The sequence below is a fragment of the Mustela putorius genome, unplaced genomic scaffold (genome assembly GCF_011764305.1).
Source record: "Mustela putorius furo isolate JIRA1106 unplaced genomic scaffold, ASM1176430v1.1 tig00000314_pilon_pilon_pilon, whole genome shotgun sequence".
Classification (NCBI taxonomy): domain Eukaryota; kingdom Metazoa; phylum Chordata; class Mammalia; order Carnivora; family Mustelidae; genus Mustela; species Mustela putorius.
Window position 1 is genome coordinate 33,764 of NW_025421346.1, and position 20,657 is coordinate 54,420.

Sequence of the window (20,657 nt, forward strand, 5' to 3'; positions counted from 1 at the left end):
TCAGTCAATGTGATACAACACATCAATAAAAGAAAGAACAAGAACCATATGATACTCTCAACAGATGCTGGAAAAGCATTTGACAAAGTACAGCATCCCTTCCTGATCAAAACTCTTCAAAGTGTAGGGATAGAGGGCACATACCTCAATATCATCAAAGCCATCTATGAAAAACCCACTGCAAATATCATTCTCAATGGAGAAAAACTGAAAGCTTTTCCGCTAAGGTCAGGAACACACCAGGGATGTCCATTCTCACCACTGCTATTCAACATAGTACAAGAAGTCCTAGCCTCAGCCATCAGACAACAAAAGGAAATTAAAGGCATCTAAATCGGCAAAGAAGAAGTCAAATTATCACTCTTCGCAGATGATATGATACTATATGTGGAAAACCCAAAAGACTCCACTCCAAAACTGCTAGAACTTGTACAGGAATTCAGTAAAGTGTCAGGATATAAAATCAATGCACAGAAATCAGTTGCATTTCTCTACACCAACAACAAGACAGAAGAAAGAGAAATTAAGGAGTCCATCCCATTTAAAATTGCACCCCAAACCATAAGATACCTAGGAATAAACCTAACCAAAGAGACACAGAATCTATACTCAGAAAATTATAAAGTACTCATGAAAGAAATTGAGGAAGACACAAAGAAATGGAAAAATGTTCCATGCTCCTGGATTGGAAGAATAAATATTATGGAAATGTCTATGCTACCTAAAGCAAGCCCTATATAATTCTTACTTTAAGGAACAAGTTGCTTTTATAATTTTTTTATTATTCTACCATTCAAGTATTTCCATTTAAATTAAATTCAATATCATTTAAAAAATAATCAAAAGTGCAGCCAGTATTCAATCCCTGGGCTAAATAATTTTAGAAAGCTTTGTGTTATTGAACCTACAGGGATTTTCTGTAGTTTTAACTCTTTCTTTCTGTGATTTTTCCCATTAGTCACGTAAGTGACTGCAATATAACAGACATTGAGGATAAAGAAGGACTGAATAGAACAATCCTTGGCCTCATGAAGTTGAGAATCTAGCAAGGGAGTCAAACAATTCAATCAATCAGAGACAATTTATTGAGTGCCTGGCCTAAGATGAGCACAACAAAACCCCAGCCCAGTGGAATCATTTTAATGGGAGAGATAGATAATAGGTAAGCCAACTTAAAAAAACAATTGTACTGGTTTTTCTTCAATAGTGATGTTTATTTGAACTAAATAAGCACATTTTAAAAAGAGCAGTGATTGAGAAGAGGTTTTTGAACTGAGTGGTCCAAAAAAGACTCCCTTTAAAAGTCTGTTTTGAACAGATTTTTGAATAATATCAGCTATGAAGCTGCGTAAAGATCTAGAGGTGGGTGATTTTTCCAGTCAAAAAACTGTAAAGGCTCCAAAGTCACAATACAGCTGTAAGTTTCTCTAATAAAGTAACTTCTGACAAAGGATGAGAAGAAATAACCAACCCAGGTTTGAAAGAAAACGGACAGACTTTCTATGGAATTAATATTTAATTAGAGCTTTAAAGGACAAAAGTACACTAGAGCAAAATCCTGGTGACGCTGATATACCTAATGAAAGATTATAAACAAGGTGTGGTTAGCAAAGAGTGTGTGGGAATGTTGGTAAGAACAGTGGGGAAGAGTCATCCCTGAACATGTTCTTAAATGAAGCAATTCTTGTGTTGTTTTAAAGGGTAAATTGGAGTTTGCCTAAGTGATTAGAGAAGGATGCCTCAGCTTATGGAAGTTCAAAGACATAAAGATGTGATAAACTATTGTAGATATTTTCTTGTATATTTGTTGTTGATTCTAGTAATGGTGATCTAAAAACTCCTACATAAGACAACTAAAAATCCAGACAAAGTAGCTTTTAAAGTTAAAAATATCAGAATGATTATAAAAATAGGTGAGGGATTACTGGGCCAAAATACGAAATACAATGAGAGCCTAGAGATATATGCCCTGAAGCCATTTTAGCTATGAGAGCATTTGAAACTGCTAAAACACACTGAGCTGTGTTTTTAATAGACTCTTGATACAAGAGAAACAAAATTCAAAATCCAGCAGCAATCAAGTTTGAGGACTTTGGTACAACCCAAATTTAAGTTGAGATTCCCAAAGCACAAGGAGAAGCAGAAATAAGACTAGAGCCTACCTTGCCTTATGTGTAAACTGAGAAAGTCAATCACTGAATTTGGAGTGTGATTGTCTTGTAGAGTCTCAGATATAAGAGAAAATCCTGCCAAGGAGGACCATACCATTATTATAGCTCTTAATTATCCCTACTCAATAAGAGTTTCAAATATAATGTCTTGAACATAGCAAAATGTAACAAAGCACACAAAGAAAAACCATTAACAAGATTTGATAGACAAAATGGGATTAAGTATTATATTAAAATGATCAATAAGATTGCAAAATGGCTTGATTACTCTGCTCAAAGAAATGAGAGGGGAAGCAAATTGAACAAAAAACTGAAACTAAAAATGATATTGGAAATATTTTATAAATGATATGACAGCTAATTTAAGATACCACAGGGGTGCGTGGGTGACTCACTTAATTAAACCTCCAATTTTTTTCCTTTTTTTTAACACCTTAATTATATTTTATTTCTTTCATTTTGGCTCAGGTCATGATGTCAGGGTTGTGAAATAGAGCCCAGAGTTGGGCTCTGTGCTGAGCCTGGAGCCTGCTTAAGATTCATTTCTCTTCTTTTTCTGTGCTCTCACTTGCTCTCTCTCTCTTGCTTGCTAATAAATAAATAAACATATAAATATACAGATAATAGACAAAGCAAAATAAAAGCAAATCATGAAAATAAATATAAAGATTTTGAAATGAAAACAAGTTCAAAATAAAATAGAGAAGACCTACACAGCTAAAAGTTCATTCAGAAAATCTACTATTAAAGAGTCAGTATGACACAATGTTAAGATATCAAAAGATTTGAGCATGTACTTTACAGAAAGGGTAATCCAAATGGCCACTCATATATAAAAACTGTTTATCTTTATTATGAATCTGGAATTAAATTAAATTGAAATTAAATTAAAACCTAGAATGGCATACTATTACACACTTACCATATTGGGCAACAGTAAAAATGTCTTGTAAGAATGTGAAAGAATGACAGTGCCCATAATAAAAACACTTGAGGTAAGTTGGACAATATTTAGAAAACTTAAAAATAAAAAAAATATTTGGTCCATTCCTAGAAATACAACATGGAACTAAATGAATATTTTCACAAGGATATGCAAACAGATGATTATAGTTATTTAATTCATAATGGCAGATCAGTAGTGGTATATTTGCACAATGTTACATTAAATAAGAGAGAATATTAACAAACTGGGAGGAGGGACTAGGTTGTTTTCATAAAGAGATCTTCTATGGTGCTGATTATGTTCTATTTCTCAAAATCTTTAAGTTAAAAAAGTTTTCCAATTTATATCTAGATAGATAGATGATAGATAGATAGATAGATAGATATACCAGAAGCTGCAATGCTAGGCTAAGACCAGGCTTTAAAGGGCTTTTCTATACTCTACTAAATACTTTAAACCATTCATTATATCATAGCTCAGTGTTCAAATCTCCATTTGTTTCCTCAGTTTCCTAATATTTATCTTAAGGTGACCTGATCTAGACTTTTGATCACCCTTGTCTAAATATTTCTATTTTAACAAAGTCCTTTTTAACACTCAGAGACTAAAACTTAGAAAAATACTCTGTTATCTCACTAGAGTGGAAAATATATAGTTACCCATTAACTAATGATATCCATGTCTACATTAGATCCATGACATTTTTAATTCTTGGGAGCTTTTGGTTAAATGAATTTTTTAAGCTTCCTTTAAATGAAGCTTTAAGCCATCACCACATGAATAAAATTGAAGAACTAAATGAAAACAAGCCAAGTATTTACAGAGAAATAGAATGTGCAGTGGAAAGAGTACAATTCTGAAATCATAAAGCCTAAATTAGTATGATGCATCTTTACTAGCCATGTAATCATAAACCAGTTATCTAAATGTGTTAGTCTCAGTTTTTTCACCCATGAAATGGTGATGATAATACTTATTATGCAGAGTTGTTGTGTGGATGTAATGAAGCATGGAGCATGAGAGTCTCATATTCCATGCTAAAATGATAGCTATTTTTATACTTATAATAATTCTAATAATAGTAATTAAATTGTTCAAAATATTCATTTATATTGAGGCATTGTATTGACTATTCATAGACACATTTACCAAAATAAATTTCATTTTACTTTACCCTCTCTGAGGATATATATTCCCTAATTCAATATGAATCTCATTATGAATAATAATTATCATGATAAATATGCTGATTTTTCTTCTATTTATTTTTAGGGAAGTATCCTTTACTGTTGAAACTTAAGCAAGTCTGTCTTATTCAAAATTTGCATGCTGCTTTCTTATGAAACTAGATGATAGTGTTGTATGAAATAAATTCATGCAGTTAAGACATTTATGTTTGGGAAACTGGGTGGTCAGTTCAGTATTTCAAAAGAAGATTTTAAATTTAAACCTTAAAACTGAGCTCTTTCAGCCTTATTTATAGACCATCCTTCATGCTCCATAAGTATTCCTTCATTGTAAACTAAGTAATAGTATTGTCACAGTGTATATAACTAAAATGGATTTTATATTCTATTATTTCAGAGTTAGTTGCAGTTTCTACTTCCTTACTTCCTTTTTTGAAAAATAGATTAATTCTACAAAAAGTTTTTTCCAGCTTTATTGAAAAATAATCGACATATTATAATTTGTAAATTTAAGAAATGATTTCTTATAACACTGCAAACTTTTAACATTTTGTAAATTTTGTACAATTTGATAAATTGGTATACATTTGTATTGCAATATAATCTACATAAAAATGTTAATACATCTACTATCTCATATAGTTGCCACTGTTTTTATGCATGTATCAGAAGGAATTTTAAGATCTACTCTCTTAGCAACTTTTATGTGTATAGTACAGTAGAGATAAACTTCAGAGGTCTTGTGGGTTTTGTTCCAGACCACCTCAATAAAGCGATTATCTCAATAAACTAAGTCAAATTGTTTTTTTTTTTTTTTTGGTTTCCCAGTGCATATAAAAAATTATGTTTCCCAGTGTATATAAAAAATAAACACTATACTGTACTGTTCAAAATCATTATGTCTAAAAAGAAAAACAATGTATATACCTTAAGTAAACTAGTTCTGAGTTTTCAGTGGGTCATAATTACTGATCACAGATCACCATAACAAATACAATAATAATGAAAAAACTTGAAATATTGAAAAAATTACCAACATGTGACAGAGAGACACAAAATGAACAAATGTTGTTAGAAAAATGGTGGCAGCAGACCTATTTTTTACAAGATTGCTATAAACTTTCAACTTGTAAGAAGGTGATATATGCAAAGTTTAATAAAGGGAAGCACAATAAAAAAGTATGTATATATTATTAACTATGATCTTCATGCTGTACATTAGATCCCCAGAACTTTTTCATGTTATAGTTGCAAGTTTATAACCTTTCACCACCTTACTCCACCCCAGGTTCACCCCTTGTCAACTCAAGTCTAAGTTTCCATTAGTTTGCCTTTTCTGCAGATTCTGTATGTAAGGGATATCATAATACATAAATAAAAAAATATATAAAATCTTTGAAATATTTCACTTAGTATAATACCTTCAAGATCCATCCATGCTGTTGTAAATTGCAGTATTTCTTAATTTTCATGGTTAAGTAGTACTCCATAGTATATATTTACCATATTTATTTTATTCATTCATCCATTAATCGATACTGAAGTTATTTCCATCTCTTGCTTAGAGTTAATAATTTTATAATCAACATGAGTGCAGATATGTCTTCGAATAGTGACTTCTTTTCCTTTAGATATATACCTAAAAGTGGGATTACTGAATCATATGGTAATTTTACTTTTAATAATATGAATAATCTCCATACTGTTTTCCATACAAATTTATATCCCAGTCACAGTGCATAAGTTCCCCATTTTCCCCAATATTTACCAAAATTTGTTAGTTTTAATTTTTTGGTAGTATATATTCTAATAGGTAGTAATATCTTGCTGTGTTTTTCAGAAGTAAACAGCAACAACAACAACATAATGACTTTGCCCTGAGTTTTTACGTTGAGCACTTTTTAATGCTCCTGTTGGTCATTTATATAACTTTTTTGAAAAAAAAAAGTCTATTGAGATCCTTTTGCTATATTTAAATTATATATTTTTTTCTATTTGTATCGGTTGCTTATTAACCTGTTTTCAGATATAAGATTTGTAAGTATTTTCTTCCATTCTGTGGATTGTGTTTTCATTCTCTCTCTCTCTCTCTCTCTCTTTTTTTTTTTTTTTTGGCAATGCAGAAACTTTAGTTTGATGTAATACCATTTATTTATTTTTGCTTTTTTTGCTTGTGTTTTTGGTCTGGTATCCCAAAAACTATTGGCAAGACCAATGTCAAGGAGAAATTTTCCTATGTATTCCTTTTGGAAATTTAGTTTAATGCATCACATTTAAGTCTTTAATCTATTTCAAGTTAAGATTTATGAGTGATATAAGGTTCCAGTTTCATACTGTTTTATGTGACTATTCAGTTTTAAATATCATTTATTGAACAGACTATCTTTACCCATTACATATGTTGTCCCCTGTCAAATATTAGGTGACTGTATGAAAGGATTTATTTCTGGACTCTCAATTCTGCTCTACTTGTTTATTGGTCTGTTTTTATGCCAGTATACTTTATTGTTTTGAGCATGAGGGATTTGTAGTATAATTTCAAATCAAGAAGTGTAATTTCTCTTCTTCATTCTTTCTCAGAATTGCTTTGATTATTTGTTGTCTTTTATGGTCTCATATAAATTTTAGGATTCTTTACTTACTTCTGTAAAAAAATAATATTGGATTTTTTAAAAAGATTATTTATTTATTTATTTGACAGAGAGAGATGACAAGCAGGCAGAGAGGCAGGCAGAGAGAGAAGAGGAAGCAGGCTCCCTGCTGAGCAGAGAGCCTGATGCGGGACTCGATCCCAGGACCCTGAGATCATGACCTGAGCTGAAGGCAGCGGCTTAACCCACTGAGCCACCCAGGCGCCCAACAATGTTAATTCTTACCTTTCATAAATATGGGCTATCTTTCCATTTGTATCTCCTTCAATTTCTTTATCAATGTCATAGTTTATGGGGTACAGATCTTTCATATTCTTAGTTAAATCTTTTCCTAAGTATTTTATTATTTTTGATGCTATTTTGAATTAGATTGTTTTCTTTATTTTTTCAGATAGTTCATCATTAGAGTGTTAAAATGCTCCTGTCTTGTGCTTACTTTGGGAGCACATATACTAAAGTTGGAATGATGCAGAGAAGATTAGCGTGATCACTGAACAAGGATGATATGAAAAACTGGGAAGCGTTCCATATTAAAAACAAAACAAAACAAAACAAAATTCTTGTCTTTTATATATTGATCTTGTATTTGGCAGCTTTACTAAATTTGTTTATTCAAAATTTTTTGTGAAGTTTTTAGGATTTTTTTACAAAAAAAGAAAATTTTACTTCTTCCTTATTTTTGGAGTCTTTTATTTCTTTGTGCTCCTTGTTTTTCTGGCTAGGACATCCAGTACTATGTCAAATGAGAGTAGTAAAAGTGTACATACTTGTCTTGTTTCTGATCTTTAAGGGGAAAACTTTTAATCTTTTTTGATTGAATATGAGATTAGCTCTGGGCTTGTAATATGTGTTTTTTTAATGGATTTTAAAAAATTTTTAATAAACATATAATGTGTTTTTATCCCTAGGGGTACAGGTCTCTGAATCACCAGGTTTACACATTTCACAGCACTCACCATAGCACATACCCTCCCCAATGTCCATACCCCCACCATCCTCTCCCAACACACCTCCCCCCAACAACCCTCAGTCTCTTCTGTGAGATTCAGTCTTTTATGGTTTGTGTCCCTCCCAATCCCATCTTCTTTTATTTTTCTTTTCATACCCCCCAAACCACCTATGTTGCATCTCCACTTCATCATATCAGGGAGATCATATGATAGTTTTCTTTCTCAGATTGATTTATTTCTCCAAGCATAGTACCCTCTAGTTCCATCCACGTCATCACAGCAGGATTTCATTTCTTTTGATGGCTGCATAGTATTCCATTGTACCACATCTTATTTATTGATTCATCTGTTGAAGGACATTTAGGTTCTTTCCATAGTTTAACTATTGTGGACATTGCTGCTATAAACATGTGGGTGCTTGTGCCCCTTCAGAATGCCACGTTTGTATCTTTAGGGTATATACCCAGTAATACAATCACTGGGTCATAGGGTAGTTCTATTTTCAGCTTTTTGAGGCACCTCCACGCTGTTTTCCAGAGTGGTTGCACCAGCTTGCATTCCCACGTACAGTGTAGGAGGGTTCCCCTTTCTCCACATCCTCGCCAGCATCTGTCATTGACTGACTTGTTCATTTTAGCCATTCTGAAAGGTGTGAGGTGGTATCTCATTCTGGTTTTGATTTGTATTTCCCTGATGCCGAGTGATGTGGAGCATTTTTTCATGTGTCTGTTGGCCATTTGGATGTATTCTTTGCAGAAATGTCTGATCATGTCCTCTGCCCATTTCTTCATTGGATTATTTGTTCTTAGGGTGTTGAGTTTGATAAGCTCTTTATAGATTTTGGAGACTGGCCCTTTATCTGTTATGTCATTTTCAAATATCTTCTCCCATTCTGACAGTTATCTTTTGGCTTTGTTAACTGTTTCCTTTGCTGTGCAAAAACTTTTTGATCTGATGAAATCCCAATAGTTCATTTTTGCCCTTGCTTCCCTTGCCTTTGGCGATGTTCCTAGGAAGAAGTTGCTGCTGCTGAGGTCAAAGAGCTTGCTACCTGTTCTCTCCTCAAGGATTTTGATGGATTCCTTTCTCACATTATGCTTCCTCATCCATTTCCAGTCTATTTTCATGTATGGTGTAAGGAAATGGTCCAATATCATTTTTCTGCATGTGGCTGTTCAATTTTCTCAACACCTTTTGTTGAAGAGGCTGTCTTTTTTCCATTGGATATTCCTTCCTGTTTTGTTGAAGATTAGTTGACAATAGAGTTGAGGGTGTATTTTGGGGCTTTCTATTCTTTTCCATTGATCTATGTCTGTTTTTGTGACTGTTCCCTACTATCTTGATGATGACAACTTTGTAATAGAGCTTGAAGTCTGGAATTGTGATGCCAACATCTTTGGCTTTCTTTTTCAATATTCCTCTGGCTATTTGAGGTATTTTCTGGTTCCATATAAATGTTGGGATTATTTGTTCCATTTCTTTGAAAAAAATGGATGGGATTTTGATAGGGATTGCATTAAATGTGTAGATTGCTTTACGTAGCATAGATATTTTCACAATATTTGTTCTTCCAATACAGGAGCATGGAACATTTTTCCATTTCTTTGTGTCTTCTTCAATTTCGTTCATGAGTGCTTTAGCATTTTCTGAGTATAGCTTCTTTGTCACTTTGGTTAGGTTTATACCTAGGTATCTGAGGGGTTTGGGTGCAATTGTAAATGGGATTCACACCTTAATTTCTATTTCTTCTGTCTTGTTGGTATAAAAGAATGCAACCAATCTCTGTGCATTGATTTTATATCCTGACACTTTACAGAATTCCTATACAAGTTAGAACAGATTTGGGGTGGAGTCCTTTAATTTTTCCACATACAGTATCATATCATCTGCAAACAGTGATAGTTTGACTTCTCTTTTGCCAATTTGGCAAAATTTGGATGCCTTTAATTTCTTTTTGTTGTCTGATTGTTGAGGCTAGGACTTCTAGTACGATGTTGAATAGCAGTGGTGATAACGGACATCCCTGCCATGTTCCTGACCTCAGCAGGAAAGTATTCAGTTTTTCTCCATTGAGAATGGTATTTGCAGTGGGTTTTTCATAGATGGCTTTGATAATATTGATAATATGTGCCCTCTATCCCTACACTTTGAAGAGTTTTAATCAGGAAGGGATACTGCACTTTGTCAAATGCTTTTTCAGCATCTATGGAGAGTATCATGTGGTTCATGTTCTTTCTTTTATTAATGTGTTGTATCACATTGATTGATTTGCAGATGTTGAACCAACCTTGTAGCCCTGGAATAAATCCCACTTGGTCGTGGTGAATAATCCTTTTAATGTACTGTTAAATCCTATTGGCTAGTATTTTGGTGACAGTTTTCGCATCTGTATTTATCAAGGATATTGGTCTGAAGTTCTCTTTTTGATGGGATTCTTGTCTGGTTTTGGGATGAAGGTGATGCTCGCCTCAGAAAAAAAGAGTTTGGAAGTTTTCCTTCCATTTCTATTTTTTGGGAACAGTTTCAAGAGAATAGGAATTAATTCTTCATTTAAAGAAGAATTAATTCCTATTCTCTTGAAACTGTTTGGTAGAATTCCCCTGGGAAGCCATCTGTCCCGGGGCTTTTGTTTGTTTGGAGATTTTTGATGACTGTTTCTATCTCCATACTGGTGATGGGTCTGTTCAGGTTTTCTATTTCTTCCTGATTCAGTTGTGGTAGTTTATATGTCTCTAGGAATGTATCCATTTCTTCCAGATTGTTGAATTGGTTGGTGTAGAGTTGCTCATAGTATGTTCTTATAATTGATTGTATTTCTTTGGTGTTGGTTGTAATCTCTCCTCTTTCATTCATGATTTTATTTATTTGGATCCTTTCTCTTTTCTTTTTGATAAGTCTGGAAAGGGGTTTACCAATCTTATTAATTCTTTTAAAGAACCACCTCCTAGTTTCGTGGATTTGTTCAATGGGTTTTTTTTGTTGTTGTTGTTGGTGGTGTGGATTTTTTTGTTGTTGTTTGTTTTCTATGTCATTGATTTCTGCTCTGATCTTTATTATTCCTCTTATCCTGCTGGGTTTAGGCTTTCTTTGTTGTTCTTTCTCCAACTCCTTTAGGTGTAGGGTTATGTTGTGTATTTGAGATCTTTCTTGTTTCTTGAGAAAGGCTTGTACAGCTTTATATTTTCCTCTCAGGACTGCCTTTGCTGTATCCCACAGATCTTGAACACTTTTGTTTTCATTATCATTGTTTCCATGAATTTTTTCAATTCTTCTTTAATTTCCTGGTTGACCAATTCATTTTTTAGAAGGATGCTGTTCAGTCTCCATGTATTTGTGTTCTTTCCAAATTTTCTCTTGTGATTGAGTTCTAGTTTCAGAGCATTGTGGTCTGAGAATATTCAGGGGATGATCCCAATCTTTTGATAATGGTTGAGGTCTGATTTATGACCCAGGATGTGGTCTATTCTGGAGAATGTTCCATGTGAACTAGAGAAGAATGTGTATTGTGTTATTTTGGGTTGGAATGTGTTGAATATACCTGTGATGTCCATCTTGTCCAGTGTGTCGTTTAAGGCCTTTTTCCTTGTTGATCAGTTGCTTGGATGATCTGTCCATTTCAATGAGGGGAGTGTTAAATTACCCTACTATTATTTTATTATTGTCAATGTGTTTCTTTGATTTTGTTATTAATTGGTTTATATAGTTGGCTGCTCCCATGTTAAAGACATAGATATTTAAAATTGTTAGGTCTTCTTGTTGGACAGAGTATGATATATTGTCCTTCCTGATCTCTTATTATAGTCTTTGGCTTAAAATCTAATTGATCTGATATAAGGATTGCCACCCCAGCTTTCTTCTGATGTCCATTAGCATGGTAAATTGTTTTCCACCCCCTCTCTTTAAATCTGGGGGTGTCTTCGGGTCTATGATGAGTTTCTTGGGCAGCATATTGATGGGTTTTGCTTTTTATCCATTCTGATACCCTGTATCTTTTGATTGGTGCATTTAGGCCATTTACATTCAGGGTAACTATTGAGAGATATGAATTTAGTGGCATTGTATTTCCTATAATGTGACTGTTACTGTATATTGTTTCTGTTCCTTTCTGATCTACTACTTTTAGGCTCTCTCTTTGCTTAGAGGACCCCTTTCAATATTTCCTGGAGAGTTGGTTTGGTATTTGCAAATTCTTTCAGCTTTTGTTTGTCCTGGTAGCTTTTTAATCTCTCCTTCTATATTCAATGTTAGCCTAGCTGTATATAGTATTCTTGGCTGCATGTTTTTCTCACTTAACACTCTGAATATATCATGCCAGTTCTTTCTGGCCTGCCAGGTCTCTGTGGATAAGTCTGCTGCCAGTCAAATGTTTTTACTGTTGTACTATACAGACTTCTTCTCCCAGGCTGCTTTCAGGATTTTCCTTTTGTCATTAACAGTTGTAAATTTTGCTATCAGGTTGCGGGGTGTGGACCTATTTTGATTGATTTTGAAGGTCATTCTTTGCATCTCCTGGATTTTGATGTATGTTCCCTTTGCCATATTAGGGAAATTCTCTACAAAAATTATCTCCAATATACGTTCTGCTCCCCTCTCTCTTTCTTCTTCTTCTGGGATCCCAATTATTCTAATGTTGTGTCATCTTATAGTTTCACTTATCTCTTAAATTCTCTCCTCGTTGTCCAGTATTTGTCTCTCTTTTGCTCAGCTTCTTTATTCTCCATCATTTGGTCTTCTATATCACTAATTCTTTTATCTCATTTATCCTAGCAGTAATAACTTCCATTTTTTATTGCACCTCATTAATAGCTCTTTTGATTTCAACTTGGTTAGATTTTAGTTCTTTTATTTCTCCAGAAAGGGCTTTTATCTCTCTGGAGAGGGTTTCTCTAATATCTTCCATGCCTTTTTCGAGCCCAGCTATAACCCTGAGACTTGTCATTCTGAACTCTAGTTCTGTCATATTACCAATGTCTGTTTTGATTAGGTCCCTAGCTTTGGTACTGCCTCTTGTTCTTTTTCTTGTGGTGAGTTTTTCCACCTTGTCATTTTAAGCAGATAAGAATATACAAAGGAGCAATTAAATGCTAAAAGGGTGGTAAAGACCCCAGGAAAATGTGCTTTAACCAAATCAGAAGAGACCCCAAGTTGTGGGAGAACAAAAGGGGATAAAAAATAAGTTCAAGGGGGACAAAAAAGTTTAAAAAAAAAGAAAACAAGGAAAAAATATTAAAAAAGAAATAAAATATATATATTATATATATATATTTATATATATATAAATATATATATATTTATACTAAACTTGTGACTAGAACAGGGTCACTCACTTAATTTTGGGAGTATTTTGGTCTCTTTGAAGAAACTACCTCCCACTATCTTAAAGGATGAAAGACATATAAGGGTAGGCACAATGAAGGGATGGAATAATCCTATAAAAATGAGGAAAAAATTTAATTTCTAAAAAATAAGTTGATAGAGCAAGTTGGTTGGGACAATAAAGAAAAATAAACTGGAGAGAATTTGATCAGGCTGGACACTAGAACAATCTTGGAGCTAGACTTAGGGTATATTTTGATCTATTTGGAGAAGTTATACCCCAAATTTTTTAGAAGAAAAACCCTATATGTAAAAAAATATATTGTTAGATACAATGGAGGATAAAATATGACTATAATAATGATGGTTTAAAATAGATTATTATTTTTTAAGGTATTTTAAAAACAAACTAGTTAAAAAAATCATTCAAAGAGGAAAGGGTAAAAGTTAAAAAATATATTATCCGATGAAAAAAGAAAAAATATATAACTGCAAGACTAAAGAATCATTGGGAGAAAGCCATGAATTCCTTGTTTTGCTTTTTCCTCCTCTGGAATTCCACTGTTCTCCTTAGTAAGTGAAGTTGATCTTGGCTGGGTTTCTTGTTGGTCTTCTGCGGAAGGGGCCTGTTGTATTGATTATCAAGTGTCTTTGCCCGAGATGGACTTGTCCTGCCCTTACCTGGGGTAGGGCTAAGTAATCCAGAAGCTTTTGTTCCCTGAAGGCTTTCCGTAGAGTTCTGGATGATGGAATGATAATGGCGGTCTCACAATCCGGCCCAGAGGAGTGGAGAGCTCAGGGCCCCACTCCTCAGGGCACCCTCAGAGAAAAGTGCTTAATAACTCCCATCTTCCCGGCCTCTGGCCATGCTTGGAGAAAAGCGCTCTGTCATTCGCACTTGGAGAAAAGTCCTTGGTCATTCTCATCTCCCTGGCCTCTGGCCGTGCTTGGAGAAAAGAGCTCAATTACTCCCATGTCCCTGGCCCTTGGCCATGCTCCAAGCTCACCCTGCCTATGCCTGGTTCAAAGTAACCCTGGGTTTAGAGCTCACTCCTCAGCTTTGTCTCTGTAGCCAGCTTCCCCACTCTAATACCTGTGAGTTCTGTGACACTCAGATACCCCTGGTCCTTCTGTGACCCTGAGATACCTGGGGCTATGCTGACCCCACTTGGGCTTCACTCTGGTTTAGCCTCTGAGGTGATATCCCTCAGTGGATCAAACTTTTAAAAAGTCCTGATTTTCTGCTCCATTGCTCCACCACTTGCCGGGAGCTGGCCCCTACCCCCGCGTTCTACCTTCCTGTTCTTTGGGTTCACTTTTCTGCCGGATCTACCTTTCAGAAAGTGATAAATTTTCTGTTTCTAGAATTGTTGCTCTCCTTCTTTTTGATCTCCCATTGGATTTGTAGGTGTTTTCAATGGTTAGATAAGCTATCTAGCTGATCTCCTGCTACCTGAAGTCGTCTCAGCCTGCTACTTCTCTGCCACCTTGAATCCTTCCACAGAATATGTGGTTTTTATTGTGTTGATGTGTATTCTTTCTGTACCCAGTTAGGTGAGTATTTTTATTATGAAAGGGTGTTGAATTTTGTCAAATGCCTTTTCTGCATATATTGAGGTGATCATATGAGTTTTTATTGATCATTCTATTAATATAATGCATCACATTTACTGATATGTGCTGGTGAATTCAGTTTTGTAGCATTTTGTAGAGAATTTTTACATTTTTATTTATCAGGGATATTATCCAGTAGTTCTTTTTGTTGCTGATTTTTTTTTTTTTGTAGTGCTCCTGTCTGGTTTTGATATCAAGATAATGCTGGCTTTGTAAAATGTGCCTCGGAGTATTTCAACCTCTTCAACTTTTGGGGAAGGCTTTTAAAAGTGTTTGCATTATTTCTTCTTAAAATGCTTGGTAGAATTCACTGTGGAAATCATCTGACTCTGGACTTTTATTTGCTAGAAGGCTTTTATTAGGGATTCAATCTCCTTACCCCTTATTGGTCTGTTCACATTTTTTATGTCCTTATGATTCAGTCTTGATAGGTTTTATGTGCCTAGGAATTTGTCCATTTCCTCTAGGCTTTTGATTCGCTGGCATTTAACTGTCTTTTATCCTTTATATTTATGTGGTATCTGTGATAATGTCTACTTTTTCATTTCTGATTTTATTGAGTCTTCTCTCTTTTTTCTGTTAGTCTAGCTGTCTTTTTTTTTATTTATCATTACCAAGTCTAATTTTATTTACCATTAAAAAAAAACTTTCTACTTTTTTAATTCTATATTTAATTTGTTTCTACCCTCATTTTTATTTTTTTCCTTCATTTTGCTACTTTTAAGTTTACTTTGTTCTCTTTGTAGTTTTTTTGAGCTGTTATATTAAGTTCTTTATTTGAAATCTTTTTTTATATACATTTATAGCTATAAAATTTCCTTTTATAACTTTTTGCTGCTTCTCATAATTTTTTGGTATATATTTTTTTATTTTCCTTAAGATGTATTTTTATTCCCACTTTGTCTTCTTTTTTTGATTTTTTTTGTTTAAAAATGTGTATGTCTGTGTGTTTGTAAATTTTCCAAATTTCCATCTGTATTGATTTCTAGTTTCATATTATTTTGGCTGGAAATATACTCGATATGCTTTCTATATTATTGATTTTGGGGGACTCTTGTTTTGTGGTTTAAAATGTGGTCTATCCTAGAAAATTTTCCACGTGTGTTTGAGAAGAATATTTATTTTGATAGTATTGGATGGAATATCTTGTAAATATGTTAGGTTCATTTGACATAATTCTTGTTTGTTTTGTTTTGTTTGTTTGTTTGAGAGAGAGCAGGGCAGAGAGAATGAGCAAGGGGTAAGGGCAGAGACAGAGTGAGAAGACCACCTCCTGAGCAGGGAGCCCAATGTGGGACTCTATCTCAGGACCCTGGGATCATGACCTGAGCCAAAGGCAAAGGCTTAACTGACTGAGCCACCCATTTGTCCAGGCATAGTGTTTAAATTCACTATTTTCTTATTGATTTTCTGTCTGGATGATCTATCCATATGTAAGAGTGGGGTATTATTGTCCCCAGATACTATTGTATTGCTATTTATTTCTCCTTTTTGTTTTGTTAGTATTTGCTTTATATACTTATGTGGCTCAATATTAGGTACATGATATTTACAATGACTGTATTGATGAATTGATGACACTTTCTTATTGTATAATAACTGTGGTGATTTTTAGCTTATATAAACCCTATTTTGTCTGTTATAGTTATTGCTACCCTTGTTTTCTTTTGTTATCATTAGCTTGGAATATCTTTTTCCATCCCTTTACTCTCTGTCCATGTGTGTCCTTAAAGCTAAAGTGATTCTTTTATATGCAACATATTGTTGGATCTTGTGTTTTTTTTAATCAATTCTAGCCTTTCTATGTCTTTCAACTGTATGATTCCATTCACATACAGTTAAAGTAATTATTGATAAGTAAGGACTTAACTATTGCCTTTCATTCTTTTGATATTTCATGATTTATTTAAATTTTAGTTAATATATAGTGTAATATTAGTTTCAGGAGTAGAATTTAGTAATTCGCCATTTACATATAACATTCAATGCTCATCACAAGTGACCTCCTAATAATTATTACTGACTTAGCCCATTCCCCTGCCCATCTCCCCTCCAGAAACAGTTTCTTACTTATAGTTAAGTGCATTATGGCTTGCCTTCCCCTCCCTTTTTCTTTTAAATTTTTTTCTTTCCCCAGTGTTTATCTGTTTTGTTTCTCTGTTAATTGCTCTTCTGTAGATGCTCTGCTCTTTATTTCCTGTATTGTTTTCTTTGTTTGTAATCTAATGACTTTTTGTGGCAATGCGTTTTAACTTCTTCATCAAAATCTTTTGTGTATCGACTACATATTTTTTTATATTTAGCATTAAGCTTATATAAAATACGTTAGTTATAACATTCCATTTTATGTTGAAAACAACTGAACTTCAATAGAAAATTGTACAGAAAATTTATACTTCTATAACAACAGGTTATTGATGTTTTTACAGTTTAGATCATTTTTATATTGTATTTTCAGTAACAAATGATTGCAGTTATAGTTATTTTTAATAAACTTATTTTTTTAACTTTTAAACTAGACAATAAATGATTTATATATCACCATTACAATATTGGAGAATCTGGTTTTGACTATACATTTACCTTTAGCCATCCTGCATCCATGTGGCCATCTTGATGACATCACCGTCCCCAAATCTTCAGTTTGTTACTTTATATTTGTCTTTTTTTTAAAAAAAAAGATTTTGTTTATTTGACAGAGGGCGAGAGAGAGCTCAATTTCGCAGAGTGGCAGGCAGAGGAAGATTGAGTGGCAGGCTTATTACCCAGCAGTGAGCCCGATGCAGGTATTAATCCCAGGACCCTGGGATCATGACCTGAGCTAAAGGCAGCTGCTTAACCTATTGAGTCACCCAGGGACCCCTAAATTTTACTTTAGTTAATATATGACCATTTTTTATTTCTACTAATAGACATATCAATTTTATTGCTTTTAATATTAAGGTCTTCTCCTTAACATCATTATCATCTATTTATTTTTCAATTTTATAAGTGTTGTTTACATTTGTGGTGGTAAGTATGTAATTCATGTATGTGGTGGTAATTCACATATTAATTTTAAACTCTAGTTTATATGCTCCATTGTGGCAGATATTTGTCTTATTCATCCCACCCACAAAAAGTTATTACTAAATAAGTCTTTGTTGATTGACTGAATGAATTAAGTGTTCTGACACTAGCATAGCTGACCAAACCAGAGATAAAGGAGAAAATATAATGATTGTCAAATGGGTGAACCTGAGATAAAAAGACACTTTTAGCTTCGTTAGTTTGATACACACTCCGGATAACATTCCAATTTTGCATGGATTTTTGGAAAGCAAACAACTCCTCTCCTAAATAATAAATTTATTAATTGCCTTCCTTATGAGACCTGACAGCAGCTTTGTGGGTTTCTGATTCCATTCCAAGAGGTTGAATGTCTGTTTGATTTATGTAATAGCTAACAGCGTCATGGGGAAAGACTTGTAGGATAAAATTTCTTAAAGATGGGAACAGAGATGGTTTCCTATGGACTGTGAGGTGGGTGTTAATGAAAATGCATTGAGCAGTAAAGGAAGGGCAGCTCACAACCATAGGAAAGGTGCCCTGTGTTTTTGTTTTGTTTGTTTTGTTTTACAAACAGATACCATTTCCCCTCCCCATGGAAATTTTCAAATTTACTTTGCTCTAACAACCACAAATATTTAGGACATTATGAACACAATATGGGCATTAAAGGATAAAAATTAACAAAAAGTTAAGTAAATGTTAAGTGTTTATCATTATTTCAGCCATGTTTTTCTATGCTTAACTGCTCAAAGAAATTACAACGTCTGGTTTCTAAATATTATACCAGGCTGTTAAACTAATGCAAAGGGTTTTATGGAATTTTCTATTACACCATCTAGATTTTCTACATTGGCTGTCACTCCTGAAAATTCTCAGTTTATATATGTGCATGCATTGAAACAGCATATATTTACATTAGAGTTAATATTCACTGGTTATTTACCTGGTTTATTACTGTATTTTGATCCTTTCTGATTGTTCACTTTCTTCCATGTTTCCCCCTTATTTCTACAAATGTCAATCCATCACATGTTATGTAAAGTGAAACAAAGAGGAACAGCTGTTAGTAGAATGGATTAATAGTTGATTTGATGTTACTCTGTGAGATATTAAGTAATAGACAAGGTATTTCCATATCATCATTTTAATATATTTCAGTAATACAGCATAGTTGTTATGCTTTAATTAAACCTTCGTTAAGTCTTTATATATATATATATATATTTTTTTTTTCTTTCCAAACTCACAAGTCCTCCCTTCATGTCCCATTCAAAACCCACTCATTTTATGGAATAATTGTTTTATCTTCCCAGTACAATCTTCATTTAACTTATTGCTCTGGTGTGCTCTTTTGGCAGCACATATATTAACTTATTGTTCTGGGTATACAAAAGGAAAGGAATAGAATAGAATAGAATATTTTGTAATATGATATTTTGTGTAGACTACAGAGTCTGTGTAAGCATTCTTTGATCAGAGACCTAAGGAGGAGGTTCAAATTGAAGAAAAACAAAGAGAAAAAAGGAAAATGTTCTCAGCCCTTTCTTGTAGTTTCAATTTGCAGGAACCACAAAAGCAAAGTTATTAAAATGGTTTTTTTTCTTATTTTTTAAAAGTAATTTAAAACTTTTTATTGGATTATGCTCTCTTAAACTCATCTGATACCATGAATAGAAAACCAAAGCAATCCACCAAACATTCTTTCATGATGTTGCCTTTAAACATGTTGCCTTTAAAAATTTTACAGAGTAGTCTCATCTGTAGAGTAGATGAACCTTGACTCAAAAGTGTCATCAAAGACTGTGGTGACACTTGTCTTGCCACCGCCCGCTGTTCCTGCCATGGCAGGCTCTCCTGCTTCACGACCGTTTCCCAACAGCAAGGCCAATGGCTCCTTCTACCAGGGCGGCGTGCTGTGCCTTCCCTAGACATGCTACTGGGGAGTACAATGACAGACGTGTCCCTTTCATTAAGGCTGTTTCCACAGGCGTAACCCTGCTTCTCTCCCAGGCAGAGGGGATGCCCGGGCTACGAGGATTTCGCTCCATACGGGTTTATCTCACCATGCTTCAGAGACTATGTTCAGGCAAGCGGAATCAGCATCCCACAGAACCGACACTGACACAGTGAATGTTGTGCTTTCCCAGAGGGGATGCACGAACAAAGAGGCTTCTGCTCTATGCAGGTTTCTCCCACTGTGCTTTGAATTCTAGGTTAAGGCAAGCAGCAACAGCAGCCCTCAGAACCGACTCTGATTTCGCAGAGCCTGCTATGCACGCGCAGAGGCTTTGGGCTAAGCGCAAACCGCACTTCGCCGCTGCTTCCTCAGGAAGGCTTTGGGCGTTTGCTCTGTCGCGTCAGGGAAGAAGAGCTGCGGGAGAGCGGTGCCTATTGGGCCTCGGTTTCCCGGGCTCTATGTTCGCGCCCTGGGGTCAACCTGCCAGGACGAACTAAGCAGACACAGCCACAACCCGCAGCAGCGTGCATGGCCTAGGATGGCACTCTATGCACACTACCATCTCCCGGTGTAGGCAACGCTAGGCCTTTTGCTCTGGCGTTCATGCAGCCTCGGGGACTAGGCCAGTGCCTTCCCCACAGGAGAGGAGAGGCGACAGGATCTCGGCACACCGCCCGTACACTGGGATGGAGAGCAGGGAAGGACTGTCCCCACTCCTTCCCCGGACATCCTGTGAATCCGCGAACACTTTCACATCTTGGAGGAAGACGACATCTGACTGCCCGTTCTTTCAGGGAGCTACTTCTGCGAGTTC

At 34.7% G+C, this 20,657-nt stretch overlaps 1 non-coding gene across 1 annotated transcript; it reads left to right on the forward strand.

Moving 5' to 3' along the window:
• Positions 1 to 7,383: 7,383 nt before the first annotated feature.
• On the forward strand, positions 7,384 to 7,490 carry LOC123391842. The gene has a single exon (XR_006606549.1). It is a non-coding gene; the product is annotated as a U6 spliceosomal RNA (small nuclear RNA).
• Positions 7,491 to 20,657: the final 13,167 nt, after the last annotated feature.